General features: G+C 36.7%; 1 pseudogene; it reads left to right on the forward strand.

Moving 5' to 3' along the window:
• The first annotated feature begins 404 nt into the window (after nucleotides 1–404).
• Nucleotides 405–499, forward strand: LOC147487633 (small nucleolar RNA R71; annotated as a pseudogene).
• Nucleotides 500–24,192: the final 23,693 nt, after the last annotated feature.

The following is a 24,192-nucleotide window of genomic DNA, read 5'->3' on the forward strand; positions in this document are numbered from 1 at the left end:
TTAATGGAACAAGCATGTTCATAGGCTATAGGACAGTGGGAGTCGGGATGCTCAGGGCTCCAACAGAAACTACATGGATTTGAATTTACGTTCATGACGGGGATAGGCTTTTGTTGAACAGAAATGGCCTCTACCTTTTAGTGAGTGATTCGATTAGAGTTTTAAGCTCGGGATCGTGTTTAATTTCAAACATACCCGCCTTAATCTGTATTTGATGAACTAGCGGAGCGTGGATATCATCACTACCCCGAAGTTGTTATTTCGCTTTTAGTTTGATCCTCTAAAAATTTATAAGCCTCCGAGGCTCCTTTGCTTAAGAAACTACCCCATTCATTATGTCTAGGACTTCTTTATGGTGGTGTAGAAGTCCTTTGAAAAAGGCACTAACTAACGTGTCTTTCGCTAAGTTATGATGTGGACACTCTATAAGGAGATCGGTGAAACGATTCCAAGCCTCTGAAAATGTTTCATGAGGATTTTGTCGAAAAGAAATGAATCTTGGAAAGCATCTCATCCGCCTTTAGGGGTGGGTAAAAATGTTTCATAAACATTTGAACAAGTTTAGCCCACGAGTCCACAAAATTAGGCGTTTGGGCGAGTTAACCAAAGACGCCTTTATCGGCTAAGGTGAAAGGGAATACCCCGAGTTTAATTTGTTCCGCACCAACCGTAGGATGGTGGAATGTTGTTAGGACTTGTTCAATCCTACCCATGTATCGATAAGGTTTTTCATGGTCTAATCCATGAAAACGGGTAACAAATTAAAATATTTGGGGAATTTGGAAATCCCCACCGGGTCCGCTAGAACGATGCAAGATTTGGGGCTATCGCCAAGGCTTTGTAGAAGTCGAGAGAGGAGTCTCTCTTTCTTCCCCATTATATCGTCGTGTGTGTGTGAAATAGTAGCTAGAGGTGTAGTGGGTGGTATACTAGATAGACTTGTTTTGTTGACGTTGTTGTGTAATTACGCTCGTGTTTTCGTTCACCGGACCTTAATCTCATATAAGGATAAAACCAAATTTAGCTAAACACATCAACACTCCAAACAATTCGATATACTAGTATAAACCTCTAACAGAGATGCAAGGTGCGGAAGAAAGGAATACCTGATTTGTCCTTGCTTCGCTTTTATGAATAGCGCCTTGTTTACGCGTGTTAGGTGTATATAACAAGTTAGAACACTGAAAAACTTGAAAAATGAAAGTTCGAGTCAAAACTGTAGAATTCCCGAAAAATTAGCAAAGGGCGCGGGTGCGCTCTCATAGGGCGCGGTCGCGCTCCGTGTAATTTTCAAATTACAGTGTTTTTAGGGCGAAGTCGCTCCAAAACGGGCGGTCGCTCAAGGTTCCAGCTATAGGAGCAGAGCGCCTCCTTTATAGGCGCCGCTAAGTGTATTTTTGTCCGGAACTTTTCAACGCTGAATCGGAAAACCACAGTATGAATCAAACAAGGGTGGGTGGGTGAAATGGGACTTTAAGAAAAGTACTTACTCTACGAAAACAATGCGAAAGTGAAACTAAGATGGCAGCGGCGCCATTTGATAAAACATAAAATGAAATAGTTTACCTACGAAATGAACGATAAAACTCAAAACATAAGTAAACTAAAACTAATCTATGTGCCTATATTTTATCAAAGATTCTACTCTCAATCCTATGAGATATATTGGAGTAGAGTGATTCGTTCTACTCCTAGTCCTTTCGCATGTTAATGTTCTCTAAGTATAAGTACTCTTAACTCTAAAGTCTAATGAGAGATTTACGAAGTGGCAACTAGACTACGATGCAACTACCCACAAGATGCAACTAGTCGATTATCAAAATAACTATGGGAATGCTACGTTGATTCGATGATAACGAGTTAGAGGGGGATTGATTCCACCGTAACTTAACTTAATCTTATTAACGATTTAATCATCGAAATCCGACTTGAAATCGCTTTGAGAACAATTGGTTCTTCCTAATCCCTAATTACACATGGCATTCCTACCAATTCATAACTAGCATGTGAACGATTAAACCCATTCTCATGGTGAACTAATCGTTTCTAGAGTGGAAGGGAAATTACGACGACTCTACGATAATCGGAATCAAGCTTTCATCAAGGCTTCTCAACCCCCTCTAATGGAGGTTTAGCCGAGAATCATTACGCAATCATTTCCAATTAAATTAAAACTAAACATAATATAAAGAATTGAATTTACTAATCTAAATTAAACAATAATTAAAATCTAATTAATAACTAAGAATTGAATAACAAGTAATAAATGAAATCAGATCTAACACAAATGTAAATGACAAGAATCGAAATTAACAAACTAGCTATTTTATTAATCAAACTAATTAAGAGTAATGATTCTAAGAGTTTAATCTAAAACAAGAATTGGATTTGAAACTAAACTTAATTAAAAACAATTAAATCTAGATCTAGAAGCTATTCTAATGGCTACTTTCTATTATAAGCTACTTTTTATTTTCTAACCTCCTATCTACCATTAACAAAGAGCTAAGCTTTTGTTTTTATACTTTCAGATCCAAAAATCGTGCATGGGCTTGGAGCCATGTTTTGGGCCAGAGAATCAGGCCCAAAACCCAATTCTTTCAGTCCAAAAAGGCCTCTTCAGCTGCAGTTGGCTTCAATAGACTTTTCGTCTGCTTCTGCTCCTCTGATTGGATCAAGGCTTAGACCATTGGAAATCTCTTTCCGAGCTGGTCGTTTTGGTATAAGGTAGGCCCCATTCTGAGGTCTGAGTCCAAAGATATGGCTTTCGGAAGTTCTGCTGACTTTGTGTACTGTTTCTGCCCGCGTCGACTTTTCAGCTTTTGACCGGGCTTTAGAAAGGCTTTGTCTTCTTGAATCTTGGCCTTTAATCACGGAACTCCTTAGTAACCGACCTTTGCTCCTTTATCTCGCTAAAGTGGCACATTTCTGCACATAATGGACTTTGAAACCTGAAATGCATAAAAACACGTAATCAGTGTTAACTCTTAATTATTACTCACATAATTGGTCTAATAGTATGACTGTTACAGGGTTAAAACTACAGTTTTGGGCTCTTATCACATGTCAAGAAACTGCATGCTAATGAGAAATGATATATTTATCTTTTTTTTTTTTAAAGTTAAGCTTAGGCAGACCCCCACCTGTATTGATTCAACTGTTTCATACATAAGTTTGTCCACTTACATCATCATTTGCAATACATTGTAATCTATGATCTAATAGAGGGACAAAATGTACAACAAACTAGATGTGTCATGAAGAGAAGCTAGATAATCCGCAGCTTGGTTCACTTCTCTATAGGCATGAGAGAAGGATATAAAAGTGAACCTAGCTCTTTTCGTATCTATAGTTTTAAGCATGTCAAGACAGAACCAAGGAGGTTTCTCTACCTTGTTGATTGCATTCACGACTCTCAATGAGTCAGACTCAACCTCCACTTCCTTGTAACCTACATCGAGACATCTTTGCAAGCATATGTCGATAGCTTTGATTTCCTGAAACAGTACAGACGCCATGCCTCCACTACCACTGAATCCAGCTAACACTTGCCCCTCTTTGTCTCGTATTACCCCACCTTGTCCAGCTCCATTACTACTCAAGGCTCCATCGGTATTGGCTTTCACTCGATTGCCACTTGGAGTTCTCTAAGCACATTCGATTTGCCTTTGTGTCTTGTATCTGGGTTCAAGATTAAGTCTCTGAAAAAGGTTTCTAGCTCTATCCAAATCAATAATTTCAGGTCTGAGGACATGCAAATAGTTCCTTATATCTCTTACCATTTTCTCATATATCCTCCTTGCTGACTTCGCAATATGCTGAAATCTGCGATCGTTCCTTTCCCTCCAGATATAGGCAACAGCAGCACAGAAAAATACCTTGTATACCTCTCCCATGTCAGCCTCTTTGCATATACACAAAATCGACGACCACTCTCTGTTTGCTGTTCTGTTATCTGTGATAAGACCAAGTATCCGCTTGACTCTAGATATGAATTCCTTGGAGTACGAGCATTCAAAAAATAGGTGCCCTAAGAATTCCTTGTTGTTATTACATAAGCAACAAGCAGAAGATTGTAGGATTCTCATTTGCACAAGTCTGTCCTGGGTCGGGAGACTTTGCGAGAACAGTTGCCATGTAGTGAAGGAGTGTCTAGGTAACACCCACTTACCCCAGACGAGCTAATGCCATTTTTTCTTATCCTTCACTGGTGAAAGAGCCTGATACGCACTGTGTGAGGTAAACTGCCCCCTCAGATGAGGCGTCCACACTACCTGATCTTGTGCGAGATGGATATTGATATCCACTACTCTAATAACCTCCTTTAAGGTTTGTGATTGCATCAGGTTGACAGCGTCATTCCATTCCCCATTGGAAATTATTACACTCACCTTTGCGTTCAAAGGAAAATCCCATTCTGCCTTTGCTTTAGCGTCTTCGATCAAAGGTGATCTTGAGCACCAAATGTCGTGCCAAAATAGCATTTCTTCCCCTTTTGCAATGGAGTATTTGACAAATTTCTTGGCTGTGGTTCTATTGTTCAAAATACTTCGCCACGTCCAAGAACAGTCTCTTGGTACTTTCATAGTCCAAAAGTAGTTGGATTTTATGTGTTGCTTCGAAATCCAATCTACCCAGATGATATCTTCTTTCGTGACTAATTTGAAAATCAGCCCACAATGTGCACCCACATTCCATCTATGGACATTCATAACTCACAGCCCACCTTCTTCCTTTGGTTGGAAAACGGTACCCCAGCTCGCCTGGTGCAGCCCTCTCCTATTATTTGTACCAGTCCATAGGAATTTTGCACAAATACTTTCCACTTGCTCGAGCACTATCTTGGGAAGAATGAAAGTTCTTGCCCAATATGTGTGGAAGGACAACATAATGAACTTTATTAACTGTAATCTACCCGCATGCGATAATACCCTTGCTTTCCAGTTGGTAATCTTCTTAGTGATCTTCTCTACCAAAGGTTGACATTCCTTGATTCCCAGTCGAGCAGAGATAAGAGGAAGTCCTAGGTATTTCACCGGAGGTTTAATCAAGTCAACCTCTAAAATGGTAGCCAAAGCACTTGCTTCTTGATCATTTAGTCCTCCCACTAGGATTGATGTCTTGTGCTTGTTGATCTGTAGCCCAGTTGCACTTCCGAAGATATCCATACATTCTTTCATGGCTTGTATGGATGAAGTCTCTCCCTTGCAGAACATAAGAACGTCATCAGCAAAAGCAAGATGAGAGAGCTTCACCTTCTTACATTTGGAATGATACTGAATAGATCTATTGTTGAGCTTTTCCTTAATCACACAACTGAGAATCTCCATTACTAGTACAAAGAGATACGGAGATAGGGGGTCTCCTTGTCTGACTCCTCTGCCACCATTAAAATATCCTTCCGGCGCACCATTTATCATGACAGAATAAGAAGGAGATGAAATGCACATGTCAATCCACTAATACATGTTTTCAGGAAATCCGAAGGTCCTGATCATTGCCTTGATAGACTCCCCACTGACCATATCATATGCCTTCTAGATGTCCAACTTAATGGTACATCTAGGTGTGTCGTTATTCCTGTCATATCCTCGAAGAAGCTCATGAGACAGAAGAATATTGTCCTGAATAGATCTGCCAGGGATAAAAGCGGATTGATTAGTCTACACCAAATCATCAATAACTATCTTAATCCTATTTGCAATAACCTTAGAAATACATTTGTATATGGTATTACACAAGGCTATAGGTCTAAAGTCTTCAACTTTTGTGGGATTGTTGACTTTAGGGATAAGACATAAGAACGTAGCATTAGCTCCTCTAGGGAATTTGAAGTATTTGAATGCATTAAGAATAGGAAGAGTGAAATCATGACCAACTACTTCCCAGTATTTCTTAAAGAAAATAGGGTTGAACCTATCTGGCCCTGGGGCTGTATTTTCTTTCATCTCAAAGAGAGCATTTTTAACTTCATCTACTGTAACATCTGTTTCCAGAATAGCATTCATATGGTCAGAGATTGTATTTCGGACTTGCAGCTGATTGAAGAAATTCTCTTCGCTTATCTCCTCGGCTTCAGTTCCCAGAAGAGTAGTGTAATACTCAATGATAGTCTTGGTCACCTCTACTTGTCCTACAATAGTAGTCCCTTGAGAATTCTGGAGAGCCCATATCCCTGTTCTGGCCTTCTTTTCTTTTAAGGATTTTAAAAAGAAAGTTGTACATTTATCTTCTTCTAACATCCATTCACTGTCTTGCTTGCATTTGATCTCAGAGATTTCAATACCTACCAGTTCACTATACCTCTGTAGAGCTTCATGTTCCTTCTGTCCCAAGTAAGGGTTCAATAGCTTTGATTAGATCTGCCTTTGGATGTCATATAGATTCTCTCTGGCCTGTTGAACTCTTCCATGGATGTTTGAAAAATTATTCCTTGCCCACGGCTTCAACCTTTCCTTCAGAAGCTTTAGTTTTTGCATTACCACATACATAGGATTGGAGAAAATATTATTTGTCCACACTTCTTGAAGGATGGTGTGAAACTGCGGCTGTTCAAGCCAAAAATTCTTGAACCTAAAAGGGGTCGCCTTCCTCTCAAAATCATTCCAAAAGAGTAAAATTGGCAAGTGGTCAGAAACACCATGGGGCAGAAATTCTGCCATGGAATTTGCAAAATGAACATCCCAGAGACTATTAACCATACAACGGTCAATTTTGGTCATGATTCTGCCTTTTCCCTCCACCTTGTTGTTCCATGTGTAAAAAAACCCATTGAATCTCAGATCGGATAATTCAGTTTTGTGCAGACATTCCACAAAATCCTCTGCTTCTCTTGGGTGCATTGGACTACCACCCGTTCTTTCTTCCGCTTTGGTAATGTTATTAAAGTCTCCTGCTATACACCAAGGCAAGTTCACTGAGCTTTTGATGGTAATTAAGTCTCTCCATAAATTCAGTCTGAGATATTTGGAATTTCTGGCATACACTGCAGTTAAAAGGAACTCCTCATTAGTAGGCTTGAATCTCCCCTTGCAATGAATGTACTGGTCAGATTCGATATCTTATTAATTTCGATCAGGAAAGGGTCCCAGCATATCCAAATACACCCAGAAGGATCATGATTGTAGTTATTCATATGCTCCCATAGCAGACAACAAGTGTTCCTAATGAGATCATACTTATCTTGCCTGACTTTGGTTTCAAGCAAACAAAAAACATTAAGCTTCTTCTCTACTCTGACCTTGTTTATTTCTCTCGTTTTCGCAACCTCATTGGCACCTATATTTATCTTGTGTTTAAGTGACAGTAATAATTTGTTTTAATATAGACAGTTAAATTGTAATAGATTTTGTAAGGGCATGAGGACATATATTCTGGATTTTTTTTTTAAATAATTAATATCAATGTTATCTTGGTTAAGTTTAATCTATGTACATTCTTGTGTAGGTTCTAAGTTAATAACTATCATTACTTGTTCGTATAACTTACCTTACTTCCGAATCTCGAGACGATATCCTTTTGAGATGTGTATAGTTGTAAGACCCCAAATTATTTTTACATTATTTCATAACAATATTTAAAATTTTGGAATTTTGATATTTATTTCTTGGTCAACAGGCTATTAAATGTGGGCTTGACTTTTTGATAGAAAATAGAAAAGAGGGAAAACAAGTATTTTGAATTTTGAATTTTTGTGTAGAGGTTTTGAATAGTTGGAAAGTTTTCAAAAGAGATGTTAATATAAGGTATGTAATAAATAGAATATTTTTAATAGAAAATAATATTCTATATTAGGAATAGAGAAAGTTGGTAAAATAGGAAGTTTCTAAAAAAAAATTAAGCATAATATATGGTAGATAATTCTTGGAATGGAATGATTTATCATAAGTTCAAGGTTTTCTTAAGAATTAAACAATTTTAACTAAAAGAAAGAAGAATGGAGACAGAGCGGATTGTGCAAGCTAGCTTGTGATTGGTTTTCTCGAGTAATTCTTCTATATTCTTTTTCGCGATACGAGCGAGGTGAGTAGTTTAGTTTTCTATTTCACATCTATACAGAGATACAGAGATAACTTTACTGTAGCACAATGTTTCTGCTCATTTTTTTTTTCTACTCCTTCTCTTCTGTTATTATTTTTCTCATTATTGTTAAAAATGATTCACTGTTGTTATATTGTTTGCTGAACTGCGAAACTCAATTGAACTGTCGAAGCTTTATGCCTGTTAATGGCTACGCAAGCTAAGCCCAGAGAACAGAGAAATCATCCCTGTATATGGTTTGAATTTTTATTATGTATATGATGTAGTTTTGTGTTGGTGTATGTGACACTCGCTCCTTTTTGTGTGTATGAGATGGTATATGGATGATGGTCGTTAAACAAAATAAAAGTGTATCAAAACCTAATTATCCCTCAATAAGTAAATGATGAGTAGAGTATCGTTCCACTTTTAAGTGTATGTTTATATGAAGGACAGGACTGGAAAGGGCGTTTGAGGGATTAAAAACTATGATTATAAATATTATAGATTCTAATGCTAAACTAAACTAAACTAACTAAACTATTGAGAATATATAAGAGAGGGAATTCAAGAGATTAGAATCCACTGATACCTTTGATCTATGACATTTTGCTTCATGGTTGTTTTAACAAATAGACTACAATTTGCCAATCGAGCGAGTGCTGATGCCCTCTTGGACGAAACATCATTAACGAATTACTCTATTTAAGGTTGTTCCTATGTTTATGCTATTAATATCTTCTTTCCCTTTATGTGAGCTTGGGTAGCTATTCAATGAATCACCATCTAAGGCAAACACAAGGAATACTTCCCTTACTCTAAAACACTACACAACTAGAAGAAAAGTAGAGAATAATAGTATAATATTCAATTCCAATAAATAAAACTCTATTCTAGCATTATATTCAATTGTAATAAATAAAAGCATGTCACTAGCAAATATTCAATTGTAATAAATAAAACCCTAAACTAGCATGATATTCAATTGTAATAAATAAAAACCTTAATCTATACTTCCATCCCTTGGTCTGGGCATTGGAACTAATAACTAAAAGCATAAAGAACTAACCTGATTGAAGAACACCATGAACCAGAATAATCATTAAACCTTAAGCACCAGCTTCATCTCCTCCCTTGAAGGAGAAGATTAGCCTTCCATAAAGAAAGAAGAACACGAAGAACGAGAAGAAGAAGAGTCGAAAAACATAAGACTAGAATGACTAACTTATTAAGACTCGGCTAGTTAAAACCGAATCTTTTATTAGTAATCTCTCTCTGCCTCAAGTTCTGGAGACAAGAGTATATGTGAATTGGCAAATTACATGAGGTACTTAGGTCCACTATTTATAGGGGTTACAATGAGTTCTAGAAGCATTCCAAACCGTGGTTTGTTTCCTAGTACAAATCAACTTCTTTCAAAGTCTAACTTTGTCTCCAAATCTGTGAAGGAATTGGCTCTGATTAATGGAGTTCTCGCATGTGGACGCATGAACCCGGCCCGTCACGGACTCCACGATAGTCAGCGCCTCCGGACGCCGAGACTCTATTTTTCCTCTTTTGCTCCATCCTTATTTTCTCTTTTGCAGGCTTTGGTCCAAGCAACGAATCCTTTTGCCTTGGGCTTCCAAATACGCTTTAAAATAGGTCCAAGCACATCTTTAATAGCTTCAATCCTAGGCCTTCTCCATGATTGTCCACAGGCTTCCCATGTTATCCTTAATGCTCCGAATTGCTCTGTTTTACCCCTTTTTATCTAATATTCTACAAAACTCTATTTTTCACCTGTAGAATCATAAAACATAACTTACAAACACTATTAGTCCACTAAGATGGCTAAACAAGAGGCATAATTGAGGGTTAAATTGCACTTTTTGAGCATTTATCACAACTCCCAACTAGCCTATTTCTAGTCTCTTAGCAAATAAGATAAAAAATATATAAGTGATCAAAATCACATCCTAATAACAAAAATAAAATCCTACCTCACTTTCGTAGGCATTGCGATTGCATTTACCATATGCAATAAGGTTTTAAACCTTTAACTTCCCCAAAAAGGATGAGTTATAGTCTCGTGAGGGTTTTCAAGTGGTATACCCACAAAATCAATCAATAGCATGCTCAAGAATGATAGTATTTTTCAGTGAGAGAAATTCCTTACCCACTTAGTGCTTACTCCAACAGATAGTCTCCATTGCTAACTACATTACTGCAAAGACTCATAGATTATGATAGGAGATAGTAAATATTGACAAAATTCTCAATCAAGGCTTATGTGTGTACTTAGTCAATCTCCTATACTCTCCTATCCAAGAAACGGAATCCCTAGTTTACCATAGGCAGATAATCTCGACTTTCAATCCTCACCGGTCATACTCTCAGAAAAGAATTTCTCAGAAGATGGTCTACTATTTTACCTCATGTATGTGGGGGAGAGAATAATGATTACGAACATCCCACATACTGTTAGTAGTATACTAAAAAGCAATGCTTTGAGTATAAGTGGGAGATTGATAGGGTTATATAATAAAAGCATTACTTTTGTATTAACTCTAATTCTTTATATTTTGAATGAGAATCATATGGGCAAATGTTATGCATATTATATATGTTATTAGTTATATGCATATGTCTAATACTTTATGTTGTAGATGATATGGTGTGAACACACAGAAGATCATATCATTAGTACCTTATCAAGTATAAGTAATCGTTCACAACCTAGATGGATTTGGACAAACCATTAGTACGGTTGTAGTATAATCTGGTATTAGTCTATCTGGACTATAGGATTACACTAGTACACTTTGTGTGTATTGAAAAGGACCAAGTGAGGTTATTTCTCTTTATACTGACTATGTAAGAGAACAAACGCCTCTGTTATTATGGATGCTTGTCCTCTTAATTCGGATATAATAACGGGCACTTAAGTGCATTGTACATTGCTTTAAATCATCAATGAGTGAGATTCATTTGTGAATCAACAAACTCGATGGATTAGGTAATGACATTATATGTAAGGTGTGTTGTTGATTATAGAAGGAATCCGTGTCATGCAAGAAGTCAGGTTGATGATGTCCCCTTGAGAAGCTCAAAAAGATTGTCATGTAAACCCTGCAGGTGGATTTATTCCGACATGACAATGAGGTTGAGTGGTACTACTCAAGGACAAAAGAAGTTGATTAATGTAGTTGTTAGTAACTTGACTTAATCAACGGACATTCGATATCTTAAACATGGGGAGATTAACGAGCATATAATATATAGCCCATAAATGCTGACATGTAATTTGGGATTAGGGCGGTAGTGCATCAATGACCTTTAGTGGAATAAGCCATTTGTTGACGGACTTGGGCCGTGTGTTCTGGGCGAACATGAAAAGCCCAAGCCCGTCAGGAGGCCCAACCCTAATTTCTCCTCATGGTCCCTGTTGTAGGCTATAAATAAAATAATCTCTCTCTGGCCGAAATTCACTATTCACCTAGTTTAGAAAAAGAGGCAAGGAAAGATAAATCCAAAAATTGGATTTAGCTTTGTGAGAAAGAAGGGGATTGGTAGATCGTTGTCCACACAATGACCAATCTATTCTAAAGGAATACAACAGAAGATCAAGGGGTTGATTGTTGATAAGGATTCATAAAGCTTGGATTCTTATGGTTATCAAAATCAGATCTAAAAGGTTTGTTCTCTATCCAAATCGTGAGAACCCATTGATTCCGCTGCGCGTGGTTCTCGTTGTTTGTAGAAATATGAGTTCTGAAAATAACGTTTCCTACACATACTACATTGAAAAACGGACTTCTGAATGAAAGTAGTCCCAAAGAAAGAATGTCAATCACATTTGAAGTGTCGGGTCCTTCACTTTAGCATCCTCTCACCAATTCTAGACTTTGTATCATACTGTAGTGATAAGTCATGGGTTGTAACTTGGTTTAGGTATTGGTTTATGAAGGAAAGGTAAAAAGGATTCAAAGGTTGTTTCTAAAAACACTAAGGGTTTTGCTTCTTTCTTTGGAATATTTCTTCAAATTTTGTATTGTAGAGAAAATTCTTCCTTTGTCTTAGCTTTTCCATCCATTCTGTTCAACTTTTTTTTTTTTTTTTTTATAGCTCAATGGTATATCCTTGATTAGTACTGGATATGCTTGTTTTCCACTAGCTTCTTTCACTTATAACAGAATGATGGTTTTCATTGTATCTCTCTGGTATTTCCTTGTAATCTTCCTTTTGTGCTATTTCTTCCTCTTTGTGCCCCTCGTATTCTCAGAAACATATAGGTATGGTTGATAAATGTTTTTGGCTATACTCCTTGTCTGGAGTTGGGTAAAGGGTTTTGGAAGGAATCGCTTGATGTAAGGCTCAAAAGGGTTTAACATGATGGTCCTACTATAGGAACCATTATTTCAGAATGAATATTTCTACAAACCGTGAAAACCATGAGTAGCGGAATTAATAGTGTTCACGATTTTGGATAGAAAACATACCTTTAGAATCGGCTAAGATATCTCTGAGAATCCAAGCTTTATGAAATCCGAAATCAACCCCTTGATCTTCTGTTGTATTCCTTTCAATAGATTGGACGTTGTGTGGGCAACGATCTACCAACCCCCTTCTTTCTCACAAAGTTAGAACCAAAATTGGATATATCTTTCCTTGCCTCTCTTTTCAATCTAAATGAATAGTAAAAATGGCCAGGAGAGAAAGGTTTCTATTTATAGGCTACAACAGGGACCATGAGGAGAAATTAGGGTTGGGCCTCCTGACGGGCTTGGGCTTCCCATATTCGCCCAGAACACACGGCCCAAGTCCGTCAACAAATGTTTTATTCCACTAAAGGTCATTGTTGCACTACCGCCCTAATCCCAAATTACGTGTCAGCGTTTATGGGCTCCATATTATATGCTTGTGGATCTCCCCATGTTTAAGATATTGAATGTCCGTTAATTAAGTCAAGTTACTGACAACTACATTAATCAACTTCTTATGTCCTTGAGTAGTACCACTCAACCTCATTGTCATGTCGGAATAAATCCACCTGCAGGGTTTACATGGCAATCTTTTTTAGCTCCTCAAGGGGGCATCATCAACCCGACTTCCTGCGGGTCACAAATTCTTTCTATAATTAACAGCACACCTTACATATAATGTCATTACCCAATCCATCGAGTTTGTTGATTCACAAATGAATCTCACTCATTGATGATTTAAAGCAATGTACAATGCACGTAAGTGCCTGTTATTATATCCGGATTAAGAGGACAAGCATCCATAATAACAGAGGTGCTTGTTCTCTTATATAGTCAGTATAAAGAGAAACAACCTCACTTGGTCATGTTCAATACACACAAAGTGTACTAGTATAATCCTATAGTTAAGATAGACTAATACCAGATTATACTACAATCGTACCAATGGTTTATCCAAATCCATCTAGGTTGTGAACGATTACTTATACTTTATAAGGTACTGATGATATGATCTTCTGTGTGTCCACACCATATCATCTACAACATAAAGTATTAGACACATGCATATAACTAATAACATATATAATATGCATAACATTTGCCCATATGATTCTCATTCAAAATATAAAGAATTAGAGTTAATACAAAAGTAATGTTTTTAGTATATAACCCTATCACCTACTAGGTGGGATAAAGGCTGGATGGGTTCACTACTTGACTTATTAGTATGATACTCTGTTTTGAATAGACTACAAGACCTAATGGCTATCTCCCCAGTTGATGTCACTTCGTGATTAACCAAATCAATGAATAATGAGACTATATTACAATGATATAAATAACTGAAAGATGTTGAGTCACTAAGACTTGGATTTTTCATAAGAAATCTCCAAAGAATGGGTATAAAGCTCAAGTCTCATGGATTAAGTCTAAAAAATCTACTTCCAGTTTACTAGGGGTTAAATCTCTCTTCTAGCAAAAGTACACAAAACTGACCAAGTATTATAGTGTTGCCTTGATAAAGAATTCTATCAACAAGAACTATGTCTGAGCATAATAAATTGTCTAAGCGGTAATGAAATCAATAATATCAACTATCTATCAAACTCAATACTAAGTAGTATAGAATATATATCCCAGACTCACCATTAAAATTCATTTTTCTCATTCTGCTGATATAGAAACAAAAATATTTTTGTTTTTGAAAAATAATTTTTGAAATTCATTTCTCAAGTACACCCTCCCCCAACTTAACATATGCATTGTCTTTAATGTATAGAAATTAAGTAAATGAAATGAATGAGAAAAAGGGAAGATATTACCATTGATGCCGAATATCAAAATTAATCCCAAAAATAAGAACATTTCCTTTTACCAAGATTTTTTTTTTTTTTTTTGTTAGGTCTTTTTAAGTCAGATCCCTAAGACTATATATTATATCATTATCAACTTGGAGTGAGGAGATCAGATTTTCTTACCCAAATCTGACGAATGTTTGGAGGACGAGGAGGTCTCACCTTGTTCTCCAAAATACTACTTGATATGCTGGAAAGATTGTTAGTGAAGTTGCTTCTCTACCTTGAACTATTTCAGGTCTGATGATTGTGTGATAGGCCTTATGGTTCCTCTGTGTAGAAGATTGACGAAAATCTTTCTTTCTAACATGACAATAGTATCTAATGTTCCCTTTACCACCATAGTAATGATAATGGATGTCTGTCTGACTGCGCTCAAGGTGGGTGGTAGACTAGTTCACATACTTCTCTCGTTCAGACAATGGTGGTGTAGAAGAAGCTTTAGCAGTGCAATTTGTCTTATCAATATGGTCCACTTTCTGTTTTAGAAGACTCATTTCAATTTCTAGATTCTGTTGTTTTTCCAAAACTTCTTTAAGCTGATTTTCTAGCAAATGATTTTTCTGGGTAGAACTCTATTATTCATCCTGAAATGTAGAGTTCATATTTTCAAGATATGATACTCTCTTTGTCAATTTTCCATTATGCTCACATAAATCCTGAATTTTTTGCAGAGATTCCAAGAACATGGCTAGCAACGCCTTTGTGGTGGGGTTCTCAGGTTCATCACAGTTTTCTGTAGATTGAGCACTCTCAATTGTATCTTCAAATGGGCAGAATTCTTGTATCATGCTATCAAGGAAGTACACCTCTCCACCCTCGGCGTCATCACAATCCTTATACAACAGGTGAAAGATATTTATGTCCATGGACATCTTACCAAAGTTGATCTTCATTTAACCATTGTGACAATTTATCAAAGCTTTTGCGGTAGCAAGGAAAGGTCGGCCTAGAATAATTGGAATTTTATCAAAGGCCTCCTTGGTATCTATCACAATGAAATCCACTAGATAGTAGAAATCGGCTACTTGAACAAGAACATCCTCAACTATGCCTCTAGGAATCTTGTTAGAACGGTCAGCTAACATCAATTTGACTTTTGTAGGCTTTAGGTTCTCCAGGCCTAACGCTTGGTACACATGATATGGCAAGAGATTAACACTAGCACCAAGGTCTAAAGAGCATTGTCTTGCATGAATTTTTTCTTCCTGATCTTTGCATGATATTGCTGATGGATAATGATGTTCCTTTTTCTTAGAAAGCTTGGACATGACTTCTCTTTATGTTGCATGGATAATAGATGTTGTTTTTCCAAATTAGAAACTTGATCACTTTGGAGGATATTGATGTACTTCAAATGCATCCTTCATCTTAAAATTTTCTTGCTTTTCCTTCAAGAAAAATTTGGCATATGATGGTCCGCTTCTTCTTTTTCTTTGGCTTTGAAAGGGGATATTGATGTTATCTTTCTCAAATGCATCCCTTCATCATTTGAAAAATTTTCTTGTAACAATGTCATCATGAGATTGCTAGAACATTGACCGAGAGTAGTGACATGATCATGTAGGTGACTCGACTTTAGCCTCTAGAGACTCCATTCTAGAACATTGTGGCTTTGTCTTTACGAGATTGCTAGAGATTAGTCGACTTTTAGCCTCTAGAGACTCCAATAAGCTCTAGAACACTTTCAAATTTCTGATTTTTCTATGACAGTGATAAAACATAAAATGAATAGTTTACCAACGAAATGAACGATGAACTCAAAACGTAAGTAAACTAAAACTATCTTACGTGTCTATGTTTATCAAAGATTCTACTCTCAATCCTATGAGATATAGTGGAGTAGAGTGATTCGTTCCACTCCTAGTCCTTCCGCATGTTAATGTTCTCTACGTATAAGTATTCTTAACTCTAAAGTCTAATGAGAGATTTACGAAGTGGCAACTAGACTACGATGCAACTACCCACAAGATGCAACTAGTCGATTATCAGGACAACTATGGGAATGCTAGGTTGATTCTATGATAAGGAGTTAGAGGGGGATTGATTCCACCTTAACTCGACTTAATCCTACTAACGACAAATCGTCGTAATCCGAATTGAACTGCTTCACAGAACAATATGGTTACTCCTAATCCCTAGTTACACATGGCATTCCTACCAATTCATAACTAGTATGTGAATGATTAAACCCATTCTCATGGTGAACTAATCGTTTCTAGAGTGGAAAGGAAATTACGACGACTCTACGATAATCGGAATCAAGCTTTCATCAGGGCTTCTCAACCCCCTCAATGGAGGTTTGGCCGAGAATCATCACGCTATCATTCCCAATGGAATTCAAACAAGACATGACATAAAGATTGAAACTTTGCTTGTTTAAACCCAATTAAAAACTACTAATGCAATAATTGAATTAAACTAATAATGATAATTAATTGAATCTACGAATTGAAATTAAACAATTAATGGAAATGAAACTAACTTATGGAGAACAGTATTGTCTTAATCTAATAAATAATAAAACAATGATTCAAATACTAAATTAATAATCTACTTGTTCTAAAGTAATTAATTTAACATGGAACTAGATCTAAACAATTGTAAATGACCTGAATTGAAATTGACAAATAGCTATTTTATTAATCAAACTAATTAAGAGTAATGATTCTAAGTGTTTAATCTAAACAAGAATTGGATTTGAAACTAAACTTAATTAAAAAAAATTAAATCTAGATCTAGAAGCTATTCTAGTGGCTACTTTCTATTCTAAGCTACCTTTATTTTCTAACCTAACTACCATTAACAAAGAGCTAAGCTTTGGTTTTTATACTTTCAGATCCAAAAATCGTGCATGGGCTTGGAGCCACGTTTTGGGCCAGAGAATCAGGCCCAAAACCCAATTCTTTCAGTCCAAAAAGGCCTCTTCAGCTGCAGCTGGCTTCAACAGACTTTTCATCCACTTCTGCTCCTCTGATTGGATCAAAGCTTAGACCATTGGAAAGCTCTTTCCAATCCGGTCGTTTTGACATAAGGTAGGCCCCATTCCAAGGTCTGAGTCCAAAGATATGGCCTTCGGAAGTTTCTAGCGACTTTGTGTCTTTTTTTACGCCAAGCGTCGACTTTTCAGCTTTTGACCGGGCTTTAGAAAGGCTTTGTCTTCTTGAATCTTGGCCTTTAACCATGGAACTCCTTAGTAACCGACCTTTGCTTCTTTATCTCGCTAAAGTGGCACATTTCTGCACATAATGGACTTTGAAGCCTGAAATGCATAAAAACACGTAGTCAGTGTTAACTCTTAATTATTACTCACATAATTGGTCTAAAAGTATATGCATTCTGAGGGTTAAAACTACAGTTTTGGGCTCTTATCAAACCACCCCCAAACAGCATTCTGCTTGTCCTCAAGCAAAGATGAGAAATTAGAATAAGTGACCAAAAATGGAGTTCTAAACTACTCGTTTATTTGAAAAGCGATTGCATTGACCATATGCAACAAGGCTTTAAACCACTAGGAATTCCCTAGTGGACGAAGTTTATAGCCTCGTGAGAATTTTTCCATTGAAGGTACTCACAAACTTCATCTATATACTACAACGACTAAGAAATAAAACTATTGTTTCCTTATTCATGCCCTAAATTAACTATACCTCTCACTAGCAATGCATATAGAGTAATCAAGTCGAAACCTAAGCTAATATATATATAATAATCAATCATCTACCATAAACATATATACAATGAGTAATACTATGAAATGCCTAGCAGGTTCGTTTCTGAAACTCGGGATAGCGTCCTTAAGTAGGTTATCACAATAATAGTCAAGATACAACACTCTAATTTTTCCACTCAAGTTCCACTACTCCAGTGTGCAGTGGGCACACTTTACCTTACAATCTCAATGACAACAAGTAAGCCGGAGTCGATCAAACACATCTGCCACTTACTATCACACTAACCTATTCCTAATTGAGCTAGAGGTCTTTATTAGGTGTTGCGGGGATTAGGAGATGGTTTAAGAAAGAAAGAAATGGATATTCAAAAAGGACAAGTCTGAGATAATAGAGTCTTCATATTATGTAACTTAGAGAAAACCTTGTTATTTTCTTTTTCTTCTATACTTTGTTTCCATCCTTAGCCATATTTTTTTTATTTTTCTTTTCTTTGGCTTTTGACTCCCTTTTATTCTATTTTTGGAGTTTTTATTTTATTTCTATTTCTATTTTTCTTTTCTTTAGATGGAAACTTCATTTCTTTATTTTCATAAGCAATTAACTAACTTTTGTTTACACAAGTTTTTCTCTTCTTCTTTCTTCCTCATTCTATTTTCAGACTTATCTAAATTGGGTAGGTTGAATTTTTTATTTTGTTTTGTTTTGTAACAGGGTAAAGGATTTGTGGTTTATGAAAGGCTAAAGAAAGGCTCAGAGGGGCGACTAGCGGAAAATAATTCATAGGTTTGAATTTCTGGCTATATCGATCCAAAGAGGGCCTAAATTCTCGCTTAGGATATGGCATAGTGATCAAGCAAGTGAACGTGTGATTTCTCTATCCGGATTTTACTTCTCCCTTGTGTCATTTCTCAAATGTTTCGTTCATATAAAGCTTTAAGCTATATTCTCACAGGATTTGTAGAATAAGTACTCTAGCCTAGATTTCAGAAACTTACTGCTAACAATCATCGATACTCATGTAATATATTTATAAATAGATGCAAAGATTATTACCTACATATTAACCTAAGTTTCTAAAAATTATTCTAATGCAAAAGCTACGTGAGATTTCTAGATTGTTAAGAGCATAGAGAAAGAAAACAATACCAATATTCCTAAGTGTATAGCCTAACTTATTTATTTATATTTTTGAATTTTTGAAATTTTAACTAGAAACAAATGCATATTATACATATCTATATCCTAACAGATGCCTTAATTACAAGTGTTTCTATGCCCCCCCCCCCCCCCAAACAAGAAGCATGCTTTGTCCTCAAAGTATTGTAAATAAAGAGGGTAGGAAAAATACCATTGAAACGTGTGAAATTCAGGAACATCTGCAAAAGAAAGTTAGAACATACTAAAATAGGAAATAAAAACTGACGCAACTCTATACGAGTTCTACCCATTATGGGGTTAACAAGAATGAAATTGCTTGGGACATAAGCAAACACTAACTAGAATGAAAACTTACCTTATCTCCCGCATTACTCATCATCTTCCTCATCCTCTTCTTCCATAAAGAAGTGAGGTTCCTTTGCGTTCTGCCATGCCATGATAATTTGCCAGGCTTCCCGCCATTTATCATCTATTATTGCTAACCTATTAAGTGCTACTTGGTCTGACGGGGTGATAAAAGTAAAATGAATAGTCTACCTACGAAATGAACGATGAATTCACTCCGTAAGTAAACTAAAACTAAACTTTTACTAGATATTTATCAAAGCTTCTTGCACTCGATGCGAATTGCACTAAGTGGAGTAGGAAGTTCGTTCCACTCCTAGTTCCTTAGCATGGATTGTCTTCTAAGTCTAAGAAATCAGTCCTAAGTCAATGAGAGCTTTACGAAATGTTATGCTAACAAGACGCGTTATTTTAAATAACTAGATATAATAAATAACAAGATAAAATATAAACTAAAGATAATCTACGAAGCTACGGAAATACGATTGTTGACTCTAGATAAAGAAATAGAAGGGAATTAAATCCACCTCGAATCCAACTTAATAACCTAGTATAGATTGTCGTATCTCGATTCTTACGTTTTCACGGCAAGAATTTCGAGTCTAATCCCTAGTGTTCATGGCATTCCTACCGGATACTAACTAGCATGTGAGGTCGCCCACCCATTCTCATGGCTTAAACACGACCTTCTAGAGTGGAATAGATTCTACTACCAATTCTATACTAACCACTAAGTTTTCATCAAGGCTTCATCAACCCCTCTAATGGAGGTTTAGCCTTGAGTCATCAAACTAACATTTCCCATTGAATCTAAACTAAGCATAATGTAAGAAATTGAGATTTACTTAATTAACAATAATGAATCTAATTTAATGGCTGGAATGGAATAAGAACAAGAATTTAAATTAGATCTAGAATGGAAATGACAAGAACGAAATTGAATAATAACTATTTTATTTATCTAATCAATCAAGAACAATCATTCAAGAATTTAATTTAAAACAAGAATTGTAATGGAACTAAAACTTAATTAATTAATTAAAACTAGATCTAGAATTCTATATATTAATTTAGGTCTAACTAGCTACCATTAACAAAGAATGAAGCTTTTGTTTTTATACATCCAGAGAAAAATCGTGCATGGGCTTGGAGCCATGTTTTGGGCAGAGAATCGGGCCCAAAACCCAATTCTTTTCGGGTCCAAAAGGCCTCTTCAGCTGCAGTTCTCTTCAACAGACTTTTCGTCCACTTCTGCTCCTCTGATTGGGTCAGGGCTTGGACCATTGGAAAGCTCTTTCCGAGCCGGTCGTTTTGACATAAGGTAGGCCCAATTCTGAGGTCTGAGTCTAAAGATATGGTCTTCGGAGTTCTGGCCGATTTGTTGCTCCTTTATCTCGCTAAAGTGGCACATTTTGCACATAATGGACTTTGAAGCCTGAAATGCATAAAAACACGTAATCAGTATTAAGTCTTACTTATTATTCACATAATTGGTCTAACAGTATGATTATTAAGGGGTTAAAACTACAGTTTTGGGCTCTTATCAAACCACCCCAAACAAACATTTTGCTTGTCCTCAAGCAAAGATGAGAAATTAGAATAAGTGACCAAAATGGAGTTCTAACTACTCTCATTTACTGAAGTGCGATTGCATTGACCATATGCAACAAGGCCTTAAACCACTAGGAATTCCCTAGTGGACGAAGTTATAGCCTCGTGAGAGTTTTTCCATGAAGGTACTCACAAACTTCATCTATACTACAACGACTAAGAAATAAAACTATTGTTTTCTCATTCATGTCTCAACTATCTATACCTCTCACTAGCAAATACATAAGAATAACCCAAATGGAACCCCTAAGCTAATATATGCATAATAATCAATCATCTAAAATAAACATATAACAATGAGTAATACTATGAAATGTAATAGCAGGTCCGTTTCTGAAAACTTCGGAATAAGCGTCCTTAAGTAGGTCCTCACATAAATGTCAAGACAAAACCACTCGATTTTTCCACTCAAGTTTCAGCTACTCAAAAGTGCGGTGGGCACACTTTACCTTACAATCTCAATGACAACAAGGAAGCCGGAGTCGATCAAACACATCTGCCACTTACTATCACACTAACCTATTCCTAATTAAAGCTAGAGGTCTTTATTAGGTGTCATGGGATTAGGAGATGGTTTAAGAAGGAAGGAAATGGATATTCAAAAAGGACAAGTCTGAGATAATAGAGTCTTCATATTATGTAACTAGAGAAACCTTGTTATTTACTTTTGCTTCTACACTTTGTTTCCATCCTTAGCCATATTTTTCTTTTTCTTTTCTTTGGCTTTTGACTCCCTTTATTCTATTTTTGGAGTTTTGATTTATTTCTATTTTTTTCTTTTTCTTTGGATGGAAACTTCTTTTCTTTATTTCCTGAAGCAACTAACTAATTTTTGTTTACACAGGTTTTTCTCTTCTTCTTTCTTCATCATTCTATTCTCAGACTTATTCTAAATTGGGTAGGTTGATTTTTTTTTTTTTTTATTTTGTTTTGTTTTTTTGTAACAGGGTAAAGGAATTGTGGTTTATGGAAGGGCTAATGAAAGGCTCGAGGGGCTTAATTAGCGGAAAATAATTCATAGGTTTGAATTTCTGGCTATATCGATCCAAAAGGGCCTAAATTCTCGCTTAGGATATGGCATAGTGATCAAGCAAGTGGGCGTGTGATTTCTCTATCCGGATTTTACTTCTCCCTTGTGTCATTTCTCAAATGTTTCGCTCATATAAGGCTTTAGGCTATATTCTCACAGGATTTGTAGAATAAGTACTCTAGCCTAGATTTGAGAAACTTCATCGCTAACAATCATAGATACTCATGTAATAAATTTATAGATAGATGCAAAGATTATTACCTACATATTAACCTAAGTTTCTAACAATTATTTCGATGCAAAAGCTATGTGAGACTTCTAAATTGTTAAGAGCATAGAGAAAGAAAACAATACCAATATTCCTAAGTGTATAGCATTTTTTTTTTTATTTATATTTTTGAATTTTTGAAATTTTAACTAGAAAACAAGTGCATATTATACATATCTATATCCTAACAGATGTCTTAATTACACGTGTTTCTATGCCCCCAAAACAAGAAGCATGCTTTGTCCTCAAAGCATTTAAATAAAGAGGGTAGGAAAAATACCATTGAAGCGCGCGGAAATTCGGGAACATCGCAAAACAAAGTTAAAACATACAAATATAGTAATAAAAAACCGACGCGAACTCTATAAGAGTTCCACCCATTATGGGGTTAACAGTAATTAAATTGCTTGGGACATAACGCGGACACTAACTTAACTAAAAACTTACCCGCACCCCAAGCATTTACTCGTCATCCTCCTCTTCTATATGAGGTTCTTTTCGCGATCCCCGCCATGCCATAACAACTTGCCACGCCTTCCGCCGTGGTATCATCAACTAGTGCTAACCTCTCTAGTGTTATTTGGTCCGATGGGGTGTAAGGGCAACCAAATGTGGTTGCAGACCGCCATCCCGCCAAGTCATGGCTCGGAATGATCTTACCACCGCGATTGGTGGGTCTCATGATTTCGACCCTTTCCCAAACTGCGGTAATCGCGGTATGCAGAATATGGGTAGGCAAGCGCCGCGATAATGCGCAAACCAAGACAGCATAAGAAGGTACTTATACCTCAAGGTATGGCCTCGCTTCAGAGTAGCAACTAAAACTTCGGAATGTCATACCGACGACGTCCCCCCTACTAAAGCAAGGAAAACGTCACCCAATGATATTATTGGCAGAATAAACCGCCGTTCCCCTAGAATGTTCATCATGATGAACAACATGGTTCAGGCCTACATTCAGCGATAGGCTACTCGTATTTATGTTATATTGGTCTTGGTCCATGATATAAAAAACCCCCCCCCCATAATACTCATGGAAATAGGCATATTCATATAGGTATGAGTTATCCGTCATATATCCCCACGTGCATATGTGGTCGTAATGGCAACCCGAAACCAAAGCTATCAATTGCTTACTGAATTTCATAGTCGTGCCATCAATAGCAAGGGAAAAATTTTTGTTCTCCTTCTTGGGTACAATAAAAAGTAATATTATTATAGAAGAATTCAGTTAGCTTAGGTGAAAAAGAATCGTCATCACTCACCGTAAGATGCCGCCATCCTAAATCGCGACGATCCGCGGCTTAACGATGCTCCATAGGTATCGGTTCCCATCAAGTCTTCAAATGACTGTTCGGGAATCACTATAGGAGGTGTCATCTCAAAACTACTCAGAGAACAGCTGCGAAAACCTGGAAGAAACCTCAGAAAATCGAAATTCCCTGCGGCTTACGGAAGGAGGAGGCGGCGGGCCAGATTATAGCGCGAAGTCGAATTTTTAGGTTTTGGAATTACAGGTGTTTGAGCTGGTCGCGCGGCTGCTTGGCGTGGCTCTGAGATTTTTCGATTTACAGTGTTTTAGGGCGAGTCGCGCTCTGCTTGGGCGCGGGCGCGCTCTGACAAAAAAAATTTATGGAAGTGTATATAGCAGCAGCGCTTAACCGGGCGCTGGCTTCGTAAGTGCGTAACTTGATGTTTACAAGAAAAACAAGCTGAAAAAGCTTGGAGTGAAAGGTGAGAGATGATTGTGGGGTGTAGTGTGGGTTGT

This window comes from Coptis chinensis, chromosome 7 (genome assembly GCF_015680905.1).
Source record: "Coptis chinensis isolate HL-2020 chromosome 7, ASM1568090v1, whole genome shotgun sequence".
NCBI lineage: Eukaryota > Viridiplantae > Streptophyta > Magnoliopsida > Ranunculales > Ranunculaceae > Coptis > Coptis chinensis.